The sequence below is a fragment of the Phocoena phocoena genome, chromosome 9 (assembly GCF_963924675.1).
Source record: "Phocoena phocoena chromosome 9, mPhoPho1.1, whole genome shotgun sequence".
Classification (NCBI taxonomy): domain Eukaryota; kingdom Metazoa; phylum Chordata; class Mammalia; order Artiodactyla; family Phocoenidae; genus Phocoena; species Phocoena phocoena.
This window is the reverse complement of record NC_089227.1, coordinates 80,042,260-80,057,639: the sequence shown is the minus strand read 5'-3', so window position 1 is coordinate 80,057,639 and position 15,380 is coordinate 80,042,260. Positions and strand designations below refer to the sequence as shown.

Genomic DNA, 15,380 nt, shown 5'->3' with positions numbered 1-15,380 from the left:
CCCATAGTTCTCAGCCTCAAATCCCCGTTCGTAAGTAAGCTAGTGTCTTTGATTTCACCTTTCCTGGCATCAACAAGACTCATCTTGACTTACAGTGTCTATCCTCACATTTCTGTCAACAGATTCATCAAGAATCTTTGCAATTAATATGCTTATCCTGGTGTTAATGGTAAAATTGCAAACCTATACTTAACATGTCAGTATATAATTAATACTAACATTTCAACCATATATTACAGCTGACAAATTTCTGATTAAATGAATGAACTCAATAAGTATTCAACAAACATTTATCTACAACTACTATGTGAACCACAGTAATTAGATGAAGATTGTGGGACAATGACAAATCAATTCCAAAGGCAAATTTGCAATCTCTTGAAAATGGAAAAAGAAAACCACGATAGAGACGTTTTGATTTTAAAAATGGTGCAACACTAGCACACATGTTATTGTATATGCAGGCCATGTATAATGAGATGTTTTATTATATCCAATTGTATCTTAATGCAGAGGTTGAACATTTTTTTCTATAAAGAGACACAGAATAAATGATTTCAGATTTGTGGGCCATATAGTCTCTATTGCAGCTATTCAGCTTTGTCATTATAATGTGAAAGCAGGCACAGACAATATAAAAGAACAGGTATGACTGTGTTCCAACAAACTTTACCTACAAAAAATAGGCACGTGACTGAATTTGACCCCCAGTTTATACTTTGCCAGTGCCTGTTTTAGTCGATATTCTTTGGTCCATGGTATATTATATATTGGTGCAATGAAATATGAAATTTTTTTCTTTTTCAAAATCCTTTGTATAATACATACTGAAGATAGGATAAATTTTGATTGTATAGAATGTAGCAAATTATTTTCACAATATAAAAATTCTAGGATTCAAGCCACCAAATATTTATCACATTCTCTATGCTGCAGGATGCAAGAGGAAAAGGAAGAGGAAAATACTGGTATGAAAACCTTCCTAACAAGCTGTCAGGACCTTGTTAAATGAACGTTTGTTAAGTGGAGCTCAGGGTGCTGTTGTGGTTCAACAACAGACCACAAAAAAAAAAAACAATTTGAAATAGGTAAGTTTATTACTCATAGGTCCTGGAGGACACAGCATGCCTCAAAGGGCCACAAGAGGAGGTCAAGGCAGAGTGCAGACAGACAGACAGACAGGAACTGGGTGGGGCACATGCTTTTGTTAGGGTGTGTGAGTAGAATGCTTTGGGGTTCAAAGGTAGGGCCAGCTTGGTCAATTCAAATCAAAAGAGCAGGGTTTTGGCAACCCCATGGGGGTCTTATCTAAGGAAAGCATAAGGCATCCAGGTGCTGGGAGGCCGGGGAGACTGTGGATCACAAGGGCTGTTGGGGAAGTTACATCAGGAACTTACATTTGCTTGTGACTCTGCAGCTGCTATCTAGGGCATGAGCTTGCATGAGGGGGCTAGTGTCAGTTTAGGGTCCCTGCAGGTCACTTGACCAAACAAAATGAATGCCAAAGCAACAATACCATGGAGTGGCTTAGCTAAACTCTCAACACAAGCTTTGTTTCAAACTAGTCATACTAATTTCCTAAGACTGCTGTAACAAATTACCCCAAATTAGCTAAAACAACAGTAATTTATTCTCTCACAATTCTAGATGCTGGAAGCCTGAAATCAAGGTATCAGCAGAGCCAGTTCCCTTTGAAGGCGCTAGGGAAGAATCCTTCCTTGTTTCTCCTTATCTTCTTTTGGCTCCCAGCAGTCCTTAGTACTCCTGGCTTTGTAGCTGCGTCACTCCAATCATCTTTGTCTTCTCTGTGAGTCTCTGTATCCCCTCCTCTTCTTATAAGGACACCAGTCATTAGACTTGGGACTCACCCCAGATCCAGGATGAATTCATCTCGAGATCCTTAACTATTAACATCTGCAAGGACTCTATTTCCAAATAAGTTCACATTCTGAGGTTCTGGGTGAATGTGATTTTGGGGCACACTATTCAATCCACTACATTAGTCATTATTTGCTTGCGTATTTTTTATTTAAGTCTGCTCTGATGACTCATTCAACTTCTTCCAAAAAACTACTATCTTGATTTTAACTCCTCAGAGTTCAAAGCCTTTATCAATTTGTTATTGTTGAGGAACACAAAACCACTACAAGTATTAGCATAATCATGGGTGTGTTACTGTAAGAAAATCCTTCATAAACACCTAGACTTTCCTACTTTTAAGGATTTTTGGGCCTGTGAACTAGCTCAGATCCGGGAGCTGTGTGAGGGGCCATGAATAATGTCAAACCTTGTTGTTTATATAAATCTAGTAAACATTAAGACAGCTAGCCATCTATTTCAATCCTGAGGATATCATGATATACTGGCAAAGACTGCCGAAGATCTCTGAGGGCCAAACCATTCTTAGTATTTACAATTCTGGTCCTGCTGCGTATTATGCTAACCATACCCAGGTCTGGTAATTAAGTTCCACCACTTGGCCCTGCCACTATAGGATTCTACCACCTCATTAAACTCAGCAACCCCATTTTAATAGCACCACCTTCCACTGTCATTCTTTGCTTGCAGACAACAGCCTCTAGCCCCTACTGTAACTTTCAAAAATACTATTGCTGGGCTTCCCTGGTGGCGCAGTGGTTGAGAGTCCGCCTGCCGATGCAGGGGACACGGGTTCGTGCCCCGGGTCAATACTATTGCTGGGCTTCCCTGGTGGCGCAGTGGTTGAGAGTCCGCCTGCCGATGCAGGGGACACGGGTTCGTGCCCCGGGTCGGGAGGGTCCCACATGCCGCAGAGCGGCTGGGTCCGTGAGCCATGGCCGCTGAGCCTGCGCGTCCGGAGCCTGTGCTCAGTAACGGGAGAGGCCACGGCAGTGAGAGGCCCGTGTATCGCTAAAAAAAAAAAAAAAAAAAAAAAAAAAAATACTGTTGCTTCCTTCACTGTATGGGTTAACTTTTGTCCATCAAAAGCAGGTTGAAGATCTAACCCCTGGTACCTGTGAATGTGACTTATTTGGAAATAAAGCTTTCACAGATAATGTCAAGTTAAGATGAAGTCGTACTGGATTAGAGTGAGCCCTGAATCTAATGACTGATAGTCTTTACTAAAGAGAGAAAGATTTAGAAATACAGAGACACAGAGGAAACAGGGAAGAAGGCAATGTGAAGACAGAGACAGATTGAAGTTCAGCTGCCAAAGAAACCAGGAATGCCAAGAACTGACAGTAACCATCAGAAACTAGAAGCGAGGAGGGATTCTTTCCTAGAGACTTCAGAGAGAGCAGGGCCATGCTGACAGATTAATTTTAGGTTTTTAGCCTCCAAAACTGTGAAAGAATAAACTTCTGTTGTTTTAAGCCATGATGTTTGTGGTAATTTGTTACAGCAGCTCTAGGGAAAAGATATATACTCATAATATATCCCTCAAAGCTGTGCTGAAGGGATTGTTCACTGGATCCTCACAGGTGACCTAGTTAGGGGTGAGAAAAGAGTTCACATACAAAAATTCGACTCCAGCATTCCTACATCCATAAACCCTGGAACTCAAACACCTTATGGTATCTCAAATGTATATTTTTAAATACTGCCCTTCACTGCGTCCTAATTACCACTGGCAATGAGATCATCAATACCTTTAAATCTAGTTAGATCAGAGAATGAATGTCGGATTCCCATCCTTAAGTCTGACCCCAGTGAAGTACTTCTGGTGCCCAAAATTTTATTAATCTTGGTGTACCCAAGGAGATAGAGACACTACAGTTTTTCAGGGAAGAGTTTAATGAAGGAATGTGAGCTTAATAGTGGGAAGCAGCTGCATCACACAGGGAGATCAGCTCGGCGCTGTGTGACCACCTAACCGGGTGGGATAGGTAGGGTGGGAGGGAGACTCAAGAGGGAGGGGATATGGGGATATATATATGTGTATAGCTGATTCACTTTGTTATACAGCAGAAACGAACACAACATTGTAAAGCAGTTATACTCCAATAAAGATGTTAAAAAAATAATTAAAAAAATAATGCTGGATGAAGAGCATGAGGTCAAGTTTTAGAGGGCTTTGAAAAATGGTAGAGAGATTTGGACTTGATGTGATAATAATTGGTTATGCTTGTAAAATGACTTCTAGTCTACAATGCACAATAGATATTTTTTCATTTAAACTTTAATTTTTTACAGGCATGCTGTATTATAGGTGAGGAACTAGAACCCGAGCAGTTAAGAGTCTGCTGAAAATCACGCAGCTAATAAAATTCAGGACATCTGGAAAAAAAAAAAAAAGGAATGTGAGCTTAAACAAATGTAGAAGTACATGTTGGACAGAAAGTCTGTGGTCAAAGAAGTAGAGAAATTGTTACTAATGACTTCAAACTAGAGCAGGTGGAGAACTGCAGAGCTTATGCAGATGGCGAAGAAGCTGCTACATTTGTTTGCCACTATCACAAAGAGGGAGTTTGTTGGAGGGCGCCTTAGCTGTGATGTCTTGGCTCCCGAGAGTAATGGCTTCTAAGTTTCAACTAATCTCTTCTCATTAACAAACCCTAACCTAACACCATACATTCTAGGAAAACTAGTTTCCAGCTTTGGCAGTGGTGCATCGAAGGTAAAGGTGACTGACACTGAATCCTTCCATTCCAGACTAAAAAGAGCTCTCACATATTTCTCTGTAAATATTTCCACATGTGACTTCTTCCTCAAAAACTGAGATGTGACACTCTCTTAAAATATTACCTTAAATTGTAATCCTATATTGGATGATATTGACTCAAGTTAGTTTCTAAGTCTTACTGCTCATAAGTAGAGCAGGGAAATATTGTAATTTTCTCTGGAGTTGAATTTTAGCATAAAGAGCAAATATAAGATTTTTAGCAGTCATCTTGATGAGGTTTCAATGAAACCACCGACATCATTGAAATATCTGGATTAAAACACTGTGACAAAAACCGGGAATATGTTCCAACTGTGACCTCTCATACTTCAAGGAAGCTGACCAGTTCATAATCAACTAACAGTATCACGTGAGAGCCTGTTTCATGTTTAAGTGCAGGTTCCATTGTGAATTGTAGTTATTTATGTTTCTAATAATAAACTGGACCTCACAATAAAGTAACAAGGTAATGTATTTTTACTTTTATACCTATAAAAAGTCAGTATATTGCTTTAGTCATTTTTATATTTCCAAGAAAACAATGTGATGGCATAAGGAATTAATGATTCCAAAATACTCCCTAAAGCCTGCCTGCTGCCTTCCTTCCTTTCTTCCTTCCTTCGTTTATTTATTTCTATTTTCCCAGATTTACTGAGATATAATTGACATATAACATTGTAAAAGTTCAAGGTGTACAGTGTGTCAATTTGATACATTTATATATTGCAAAAGGATTACCACCATAACATTAATTTGTAAGCCCTCCAGCCTCTCACATAATTACCATTTCTTTTTTGTGGTGAGAACAATTAAGATCTACTCTCTTAGCAACTTTCAAGTATATAATACAGTATTATTAGCTATAATCATGCTGTACATTAGAACCCCAGAATTTGTTAATTTTATAACTGAAAGTTTGTATCCTTTGACTAATATCTCCCCATTTCCACCACCTCCTAGCTCCTGGTAACCACTTTTCTACTCTCTGTTAGATTTCATATATAAGTAACATCTTAAGGTATATGTCTATCTCTCTGACTTACCTCATTTAGTATAATGCCATCAAGGCTCATCAGAGTTGTCACAAAAGGCAGGACTTCTCACTGAATAATATTGTTTTTCATACATATATGAAATGTGTTGATGGACATTTAGGTTTTTGAATAGGTTGAATAATACTCTAATGGACATGGGGGCACAGATATCTCTTCAAAATCTTATTTTCATTTCTTTTGGATATATACCCAGAAGTGGGAGTGCTGGATCATATGGGAGTTCTAGTTTTAATTTTTTGAGGAACCTCCACACTGTTTTCTACAGCAGCTATACCAATTTATATTCTCACCAAGAGTGCTCAAGAGTTCCCTTTTCTCCACACCTTCAACAATACCTGCTATTTTTTGTCTTTTTGATAATAGCCATGCTAACAGGTGTGAGAATGGTATTTAATTGTGGTTTTGGTTTGCATTTTCCTGATGATTGGCGATGTAGAGGCTTTTGTCATGTACCTGTTGGCCATTTGTGTGTGTCTCCTTTGTAAAAATGTCTACTGAGTTGCCTGACTGCTTTTTATCAGGCTTTTTTTTTTCTGCTATTGAGTTATATGAGTTCTTCATATATTCTGGATATTGACCCTTTATCAGATATGTGATTTGCAAATATTTTCTCCCATTCCATAGGTTGCCTTTACTTTTTGCTGATTGTTCTTTTACTGTGCTTTCAGTTTGGTGCAGTGTCACTTGTTTATTTTTGATTTTGTTGCTTGTACTTTTCATATCCAGGAAATCACTACAAAGATCAATGACAAAAAGATTTTTCCCTATGTTTCGTCCTAGGAGTTTTCAGGTTCAGGTCTTATGTTTAAGTCTTTAATCCAGGTCTCTATGAACAGTCACTCCTGCTGCATGTCTGCTAATCTGTGTTTTTCTTACTTGTTCCTAGCCAGCTCTATACATCTCAGCTTTGCCAGACTGGGTGGGATGAAACCTAAGCGAGATCTTCATGCAGTGCCCCCAAGAGGCTGGAAAAGGTGGTTGCTCACTCTGTTCTTCCTTTCTTGGTGAGAGAAACTCTTTGTGCCTGGTAAACTCCTTGGCACTGAAGAGTGCTGGCTTAGGGATAGGATGATGCAAGCAAAATGAAGTTGTCTTCCTTCTCCTCTGTGTGATTATTTCAGTTTTTTCCACTGTGCTGCTAAAACTTCCTAAGTGGACTCTAGTGGTCTCCCAGAGCTGTTTTTTATTTGTGGCCAGCTATCCAATCATTGATCTCTGTGGGGGGATGGGGAAGCTGGGTTCTCCTAAGTCACCATTATTTTTTTCTGCAGCCTCTCCATTAATTTTTAGGTAAATGAGATTATTTTATAAAGCAATGTTGTTTAATATTTCTAAATTATCATCTCATCAATTTTTTTTCCTCATCACCATTATAACAAATATAACCCTTTGTTCCTAGTTGCACAACAAAATTTCAAAGAGTGAAATTCAGTTTACTCAATATTTATAAACTGATTGCTCATCTTCTTTTTATTTCCCTCAAAGAAGATAAATAAACAGAAAGCAAATAAACCTGGAATTTTGACTGTAAGGAGTCATGTGGTCTCAGAGGAAAGAAGTTAATGTATTGAAAAGAAAGAGGAGACCCAAATCAGACTGAAGGGACTTTAATCCTATGTCTGGAGAAACATGTACATTTTGCAGATACAAATCTAGTCTCTTCTGATGACCCTTAGGGTTACCACCAGCTTTTCCATAGTACATACCTTGTCTCCACTGTTAGAGACAAAATTCAGAATGAAAAAAATCATTCTGAAAATATTCTCTAACGTTTGCATATCATTAGTCTATTTTAAGGGTAGCTAAAGCTGTGTCTGATGCTAGAATTCAGCTTTCACAGGTGAAAAATTTCCAAATCCAGTCATTCAACAATTATTATTTTTTGAATATATACTCTTCAGGATACTCTATTAAAAACAAAACAAACAAACAAAAAAGAAACAAATAGATAATAGTCAAATGCTACAATGATTTAAAGAGGGATAAACGCTATACTGCTAGAATGATTTCCATGACATTATATTCAAGTATATTTGGAGAACTTTGGTCTATAATGTTGTTTTCAACACATCATCTTTTGGAAGAAGTATCACTTGGAGATAAAAAGCCACAAGTAATTACACTTGAATTTTACCAAATTCGGAGTTGTCAGGTCACTGAGGAGTAGAAATGCAGAGTTTCCACATGTGTGTGCACCTCCTATAATGAGATTTCCCAGCAGAAGCTGACAAAGTAGGTCTGTGAAGCTAAAAGGGACATAATTCCAGAATAATATCATAGCAATAAAGAGCACACGGTCTAGAGTTAGACAACTCAATTTGAAGCAATTTCTAACAGTCCTCAAAACTTCCTGTCAGTGAGAACTTTGAGAAGTTATTTAATTTCACTGTTGAGTCTCCTTTTTGTAAAAATGGTGGTAATAACAATTCCAACCTCATACATAAAAGCTGTAAACACTTAAAGTCACGTCAAGCATGTGGTAGATGTGCAGCAGGGTAATTATTATTGCTTGTTAAAAATTTCAAATATATTTTGTCCAATTAAATAGAAACGTGGAATATACATTTTGGCCTTTAGATACCTAGGTTCCCTCAAACGCAGAGTCAGTTGCTATATGATTCAGCTTTAGATGTTCCTGCAGTTTTAACTGTGCCACAGTTCTTCAGGGTTTAAAATAAAGCTTCCTGGTTATACCTTACCACAGGAAGTACGGTTTGGGGTTATCTTTTTTCTCTCTCGTTTCTTTCTTCCTCCTGTCTTACCTTCCTCTTTTCCTTTCTTTTTCTTTTTGTTTCCACTGCATTTACTACCAATATAAAAAAATGTTAAAATGAAAAAAAAATTATTCTTAGTTTTCCAGTGGTTCTCATCCCTCCCTCTTCCCCACACAGTTCCTGACCTATTTCCTCAGGGTCAGTTCAAAACTGGACCTGGTGCTCGCTTCGGCAGCACATTTACTAAAACTGGAACGATACAGAGAAGATTAGCGTGGTCCCTGCGCAAGGATGACACACAAATTCGTGAAGGGTTCCGTATTTTTGAAAAAATACTGAACCTGTTCACTGGTGTTTTCACAGAAAACAACCAACGCCAGGGATGCAGAGGCAGAGAGTGGGAAGAGGGCGACAGTACTATCCAGGTTCCACCAAAGGCAGGCCAGGTGGAGAGGCACAAAATTCAAACAAAAGGGCTGACGGCTTCACAGTGACATAGTCTAACTAAAATGGACTGGGAAGGAACTACAGAAGGTCCCTCAGAGGCTTTATAAAACATCTCAGCGGCTGTGTCCTACCCACAATAACTGACTCCAGGAGAAGGATGAAGATGCCAGGGAAAGTTGTGGAAAGTTTCACGTGTTGGGAGGTGGGGAAAGTCTAGAAGGTACCAAGAGCCTCACTCATTTTGACAGAAAAATTTCCTCTAGTGTTAGGAAGTCACAAAATGCCAAGGACGCTGAGAAAAGCTATGAGGGGGATGCAGAGTCGCATAAGACACAGCGATCACAGACCACGGCGGTGGGGATCGTGCTACTGAGGCAGAAACTACGGAGTCCAAGAGCAGGGAGAGTGGCCTTTCAGGAAGTGACTCTGGTGAGAGAGAGGAAGATCCAGGAAGCAGCTGAAGGGAGCAAAGACGGGGTCCTGAGGCAAGGCTCTGGAGGCTGGATCAGAAGAAAGGGCACCAGTGATGAAACACAACTCTGGGGGCGGGTGTCAGTGACTGAGGTCGGGAGTGGAACAGCCACACAGTAGCCATCACAAGACACAGGGAAATAAATGGCTGTTGGCCATAGAGGGCCCCTTCCAGGCTGGTGGAAAGGCACAGTCTCACAGAGGTCCACTGATGCCTGGGTGGCAGAAGGCACAGAGGTCTTCATATCAACAATGGCCCTTTTTGGCACTGTTGGCAGAGAGGGTGGTGGGATCTGTCTTCCATAACCTGGGGTCCATATTTGGGTCAGCAGGCATTCTTGTTAAGGGGCCAGTTGTGAGTGTTCAAGGTTGTCTCTGTTCTTTGTGAAGGCCTCCCCGGAGGGACCCCCTTGGCCTGGTCCAGGAAGGAGGTTCAGCACTGACTCCCCCACCAACCATGACCATATGGGCCAGACCAGGGACCTAAACCTCCTTGAATTGGGCCTCTACCCTAAGGAGGAAACAGGAGACTCCCCACTGGTGCAATCATGGGTCCCCTTGGTCCTAGAGGGCCTCTGGGAAGAGCAGTGAGCCCCCCATCCTGTCTGGGGTCTCTTCCCCTCTGGAGATGGGGGCTGCAGTGGCCGTGGCTGCCCCTGCTGATTCTGCTTCTTTCCTTTCAGCATCGTGGTTATGGCAACGGCTGCAGCGGGATTTCCCGTTCTTTCTTTTGAAAGCAGGTTGTGCTATCCAAGCGTTTCTGGAAATTCTCAGGGAAAGTTATGTATTTCTTTTCCTAACTTCTACCAGACAGCTGATTTCAGACCTGACCTTCACTCTTTGAAGTTCTCCAAGGTGATGGCTGCTGAAAGCATTCTCACATTAATTCATTCTAAGTGTGGGCATAAGCCCCTCCCTGAGAGGAAACAATTATCTTTAGGAAAAACATCACTGTAACCACAGAAAAGGTAAAACCAAATTCTATATACTCCAGGCTCAGCGTCAAAGTAGATATACCTTCCCTGTCTCCACCCTTCCAGCCTCCCAAAGTTTCTGTAAAATTTTAAAACAAACAAACAAAAGTCTCCTGCAATGCATGGCTTGCTGTGAATGCCCAGTACTCAGAGATAGAGAAGGCACTTCTTCCCTTTGTGAACACACTCCGGATTTATGGCATTTTTCTTTTACTTTGGTCATTCTCAAAAATCATGTTCATTGTTTGAGGGATAACCTATTCCTGAAGACATCAACCTTGAAATTTCAAACATCAATTTTGCACTGGAAATATAACAACATAATAGATAAAAGTAGACACACTAACTTATGAACCTCTGTTAAATCACCAAAATAGGTGTTTTGCTTTTAATTTTTGAAACCAAATATTATGAATATCATCAAATGTTTAAAATACCTCATTGACAGGTTTTGGCAGTTGAAACCCCATCTTAAATTGAATAGCATTTTAGAAAAATTATGTAAACTACCGATGAGATAAACACATTGAGTAAGCAAAAATGCCTACATTTCAATTTGATGGCATGCATGTATCCCTAATCTGTTTTGGGGGAAGCCTGGTATATCAGATGCCTATGTGATGATGTTTGAGGTTGCCCACAATGGTGAAGGTGGTTTGACCCCTATATACTGGTATATATGTCATATGTATATATATATACTTACATATATATACACACACATATATATACTTACTTATTCATTTAAATTTCAGGAGCATGAAGTTAAATAAATTTTATTCCTTAGTTTAGGATATGCCATCTTCATTATAAAATTTTACTCTTATTTGAATTTATTTGCTTATGTTTTCCCCTTCATCTTTTACCATCACTGCCATTCCTTTCCTCCAATAAGCACACAATCTTAGGATTTTGGTAAATTTTGTTTATGTAGTATCCTTGTCTCTCTGAGAGGAAATATAGAACAAGATGCTAAAATAAAAATGACATGTAGTGAAGGACTCCACTTTTACTGTACTTTACAAAGACCCCTTATCTTCAGTGCTGTCCCGCAAACTAAGAACAATAATAATAATGAAATAGTCAAACTAAAAGCGTCACTCCTTTCAAATGTTTTGCATACTATCTTAAGGCAACAGAAAAAATGGCTTAAGTGTAAATCCTGTTTTCCAGCAACAATTGTGTTTAAAAGGGATTTTTCCCACAAGGTCTACATTAACTGGTTGAAACTTCTTTCCAACCTGCAGAGTCATAAACTTTTATTTGTTTAAATGCCAATATAGATGTGCAGAACCTATCTTTACTATACATGAGCTGTGAAGGATTTGAATCATAATTACATGATTTTAAGAGGCACAGAAAACATTACCTCTACTGATTTACTACAGCCTCCTCCATATGCCTCAATTTTTAATACAATAGCACTTACACAGAAGGTGGAGAGGCACACAGATTGAGAAATAGATACTCTTCTATATTATTATAAATTAATGGTGCAAAAACAACAGAGATCTTCTTTTCAGTTTTCTAACAGAACATGACAGTATCGCCTTTCTTGAGATGGCAGAGGATGGGTGGGAGAAGGGGGCTTGGACTCCTATACACACTAATATTTACTACAAATCACTGCCTTAAAATCAGATGACCAAAGAGACTTATGGCAACTTTATAGGGATCAGCCCTCTGAATGTAATAAACACATCATACTGACTAAATTTTTAAATTAAATTCTGTTTTTGTTTTTTAAATTGTTTTCCCACATTTTTTTACAAAAATAAATTCTAGTATTTTTGTTGATGGTGATGTCAGTAGTGTTTTAAAATAAGTAACACTGTAAATCTGATAGGGAATACTGGGGTGAAAGAATTGAACTAGTTATTCCAACTTCTTGAAAGCAAGCATTATGCCTTGAACTTGGTTTATATTGATGATGGCCCTGTGCAAGACACTAGGCAAACTGAAGAATAATAAGTCTCTATTATGTACTGTTGATAATAAGATCAATCTGTATGCTTTAGATTAGAATGAACTTTCTCTTTCATATTCATAGACTCATGCATATAACTCATAGTTATAGGATAGCTTGATGAGAATTAGAGCCTGGGCTTAATAAAATTCAGTTTTCACCAAGGAACAATAAAGAGCACATTAAAACTATACTGTACTGAAATATAGGGCACCGAAGTGAAAAATAAAAGTAAGAAGATATAGAAAGTGAAATTGTAACATAAATTTATAAGTATTTGCAGCCAGAGTTGCCCAAGGCCTAATGAAAAAGGTAGTAACTGGATATTCATCTCGTAACATAGGGATTCCACACGTCATGAAAAACGTGTGGCAAATAGGCAGAAAAAGCAAAAAAAAAAAAAGGTTACAAGTTGAATAAAAAAATCAGTGAAGATTTTATAAGATCATTAAAAAGATAACATTTCAAAATGGAAAGAGTAGTCTATTAAAGTTAAATGGACAAAAGAATTTGGTATAGATGTAGTGTTATTAGATATTATAATATTGATACTAAGCATCATCATCATTTATCATATCTAAAAATCACTGAGACCTACCATGAAGCAAACACTATATGGTATCTATCAATTCCTCCTGGTAGCTACAATTTGCAGGTAAGTAAATTAAGGCTGTTAAGAGTTCCCACAGCCTTACGATGAGATCAAATAATTTGCCATGAATCTGATGGAACTAGTCTTAAATCCCAGTTTGTCTACTTCATCCATCAGTAGAATCACCTTAGTTAAATATTTTAACCTTTAACCTCCTGCTTAATTGAGACTTATTTTATTAAATCGGGTTTGTTGTTTAAAAAATGCACTTTATTTAGTAGCTCATTTGTGTCACTGATGCAATATTCTAAAGATTTTTTTTAATGTGGGCCATTTTTAAAGTCGTTATTGGAATTGTTACAATATTGCTTCTGTTTTATGTTTTGGTTTTTTTGGTCATGAGGCATGTGGGATCTTAGCTCCCTGACCAGGAATCAAACTCGCAGTCCCTGCATTGTAAGGCAAAGTCTTAACCACTGGACCACCAGGGAAGTCCCTGATGCAGTATTTTAAACTCTTAAAGAACAGTGGGTTTCCTTATAAAATATTTAAAGATATTGAGCTCATTCTTCTTAGACATTTTCTTTATAAGAATAGCACCACATTTAGGGTTTACGTGCAAAAATAGTTTTTCATTATTTCCTAGACATTAAATACTCTACCTCAAATTCAAATTCAAACAAATACACCAATTCTACAAGGAGATGTCTACAAACCAACCAATTGGCTTAGCTCTAGGGTATAGTTTCGGGTTTTCTCTAGGCTGATTTCTAAAAATATTTTGTTGGTACACCAATAATCTGGTTAAATTACCTGACAATATTTGGTTAAACCTGACAAACTGTACAACATGGCAAAAGCAAAAAACTATATCATTCTATTTGTCCATGCTAAAGACTGAAGTCCAGCACAACTACAGCAATGAAAATAACAGAGAAAATATATATCCTACTTCTCCAAAGCCTTATATTTCACTCCTAAGATTATACTTGAGTATATAAAATACTTTCAGATTTTATATGTTTTTCTAATGAAAAGGATAGTGGTATGGACACTTTAAAATCACAAACAATTTAAAAATTTTTATTGGGCTGTAAAATTATAAATAATTTTATTTTAAAGCAGATTTATCTTCCGAAGTGTCATAGGCTAAAATTTTCTTCAAATCTTTGAATATGTGATCAAGTGAATAAGTTAGGTTATGGGATGATCTAAAACTGCATAAAAACAGAAAAATAATCCTACTCTACCCACCCCAAGGGGTAGAATTGGAACCAAAGAAAAGTCCTTAAAAGCTGCTCAGATATTAACAATGGAAAACTCTGGATATAGGGTTTGGATTCAATTACTCATTCTGAAAACTGACTCTTACCTAATTCAGATACTTTTCTTAACACTGATATTCCTTCTATTCATTACTGCCTTCCTTTAGATCAAGGAACTGATGCATGGATGCAAACAAGTTCCCTCACTCCATTAGTTGTAAACAGTTTGGTATTCTCCTTGGCAGCATTTACAGTGAGAGAAGGAGGAGATGGCAAATTAGATCTCTCATTCGGTGATATTCCTTTTTAGTAATCTTTCTAAATTTTTTATCAAGTCTCTCCTTTGATCCAGCTTCAAAAATATATGTTCATCCCTAATTTTGAATTTTGGTTCTTTTTCATTTTTGATTAATAGGAAAGTACATATTAAAGCTGTCATCTGGGAATGAGTCTATAGTCTACAGATCATAGGCAGGTCGGCCAAAGAGTTTTTCTACCAAATTATATTCCCAGCAGGAGTAGAATAGATACTCGCAAAAGCTCTGCACACAGTGACATCTGTATCTGTGAGAAGGGTTCTATTTGCATACCATCTGGCACCAGAGAGTTGAACTACTTGAAGTCATACTGGAGACATTTTTGGCTCTGGCAATCAGGGTTACAGATATCTGGTGAGTTAAATGCTCCAACGGAGCTGCTGACAGGAGTATTACAGCCCTCAAAAGGACAAACTGGGTGGTATCATTAGACTAGCTAGAATTATTGTAACTAAAGGAAGACATCTAAGTTAGGAATTTCTCTTCTTGTGGAAAATCCAGAAGGGCTTATATGTCATATTAATTCACAGTATTAGAGTTCAGCCTTCAAAAATAAGTGAGTTTTTTAAATAAAGACATTAGCCTTGAGACTCAATTAGAAAAGGATTAAGAATGTTCTTTCCTAGGTGCCGCATACTGTATAAGTAACAGCTTGAGAGAAAATTACAGTCATTAGGGTGCAATGGTAAAGAGTTTTTATTTCTATTTAATTCAAATTAAATCTGATTCAAAATACATGGGGAACAGGGGTGGTTATTGCCAGAAATGCTATTAAAGCTTCTGTTCAGCATTTCTGTAGACTCTTCCTTTTTTTTTTTTTTTTAATGCGGTATGCGGGCCTCTCACTGTTGTGGCCTCTCCCGTTGCACAGCACAGGCTCCGGAGGCACAGGCTCAGCGGCCATGGCTCACGAGCCCAGCCGCTCGGCGGCATGTGG

The 15,380-nt window shown here is 38.2% G+C and overlaps 1 non-coding gene across 1 annotated transcript; it reads left to right on the top strand.

Moving 5' to 3' along the window:
- The first annotated feature begins 8,630 nt into the window (after positions 1 to 8,630).
- Positions 8,631 to 8,737, top strand: LOC136128658 (U6 spliceosomal RNA). The gene has a single exon (XR_010656244.1). It is a non-coding gene; the product is annotated as a U6 spliceosomal RNA (small nuclear RNA).
- Positions 8,738 to 15,380: the final 6,643 nt, after the last annotated feature.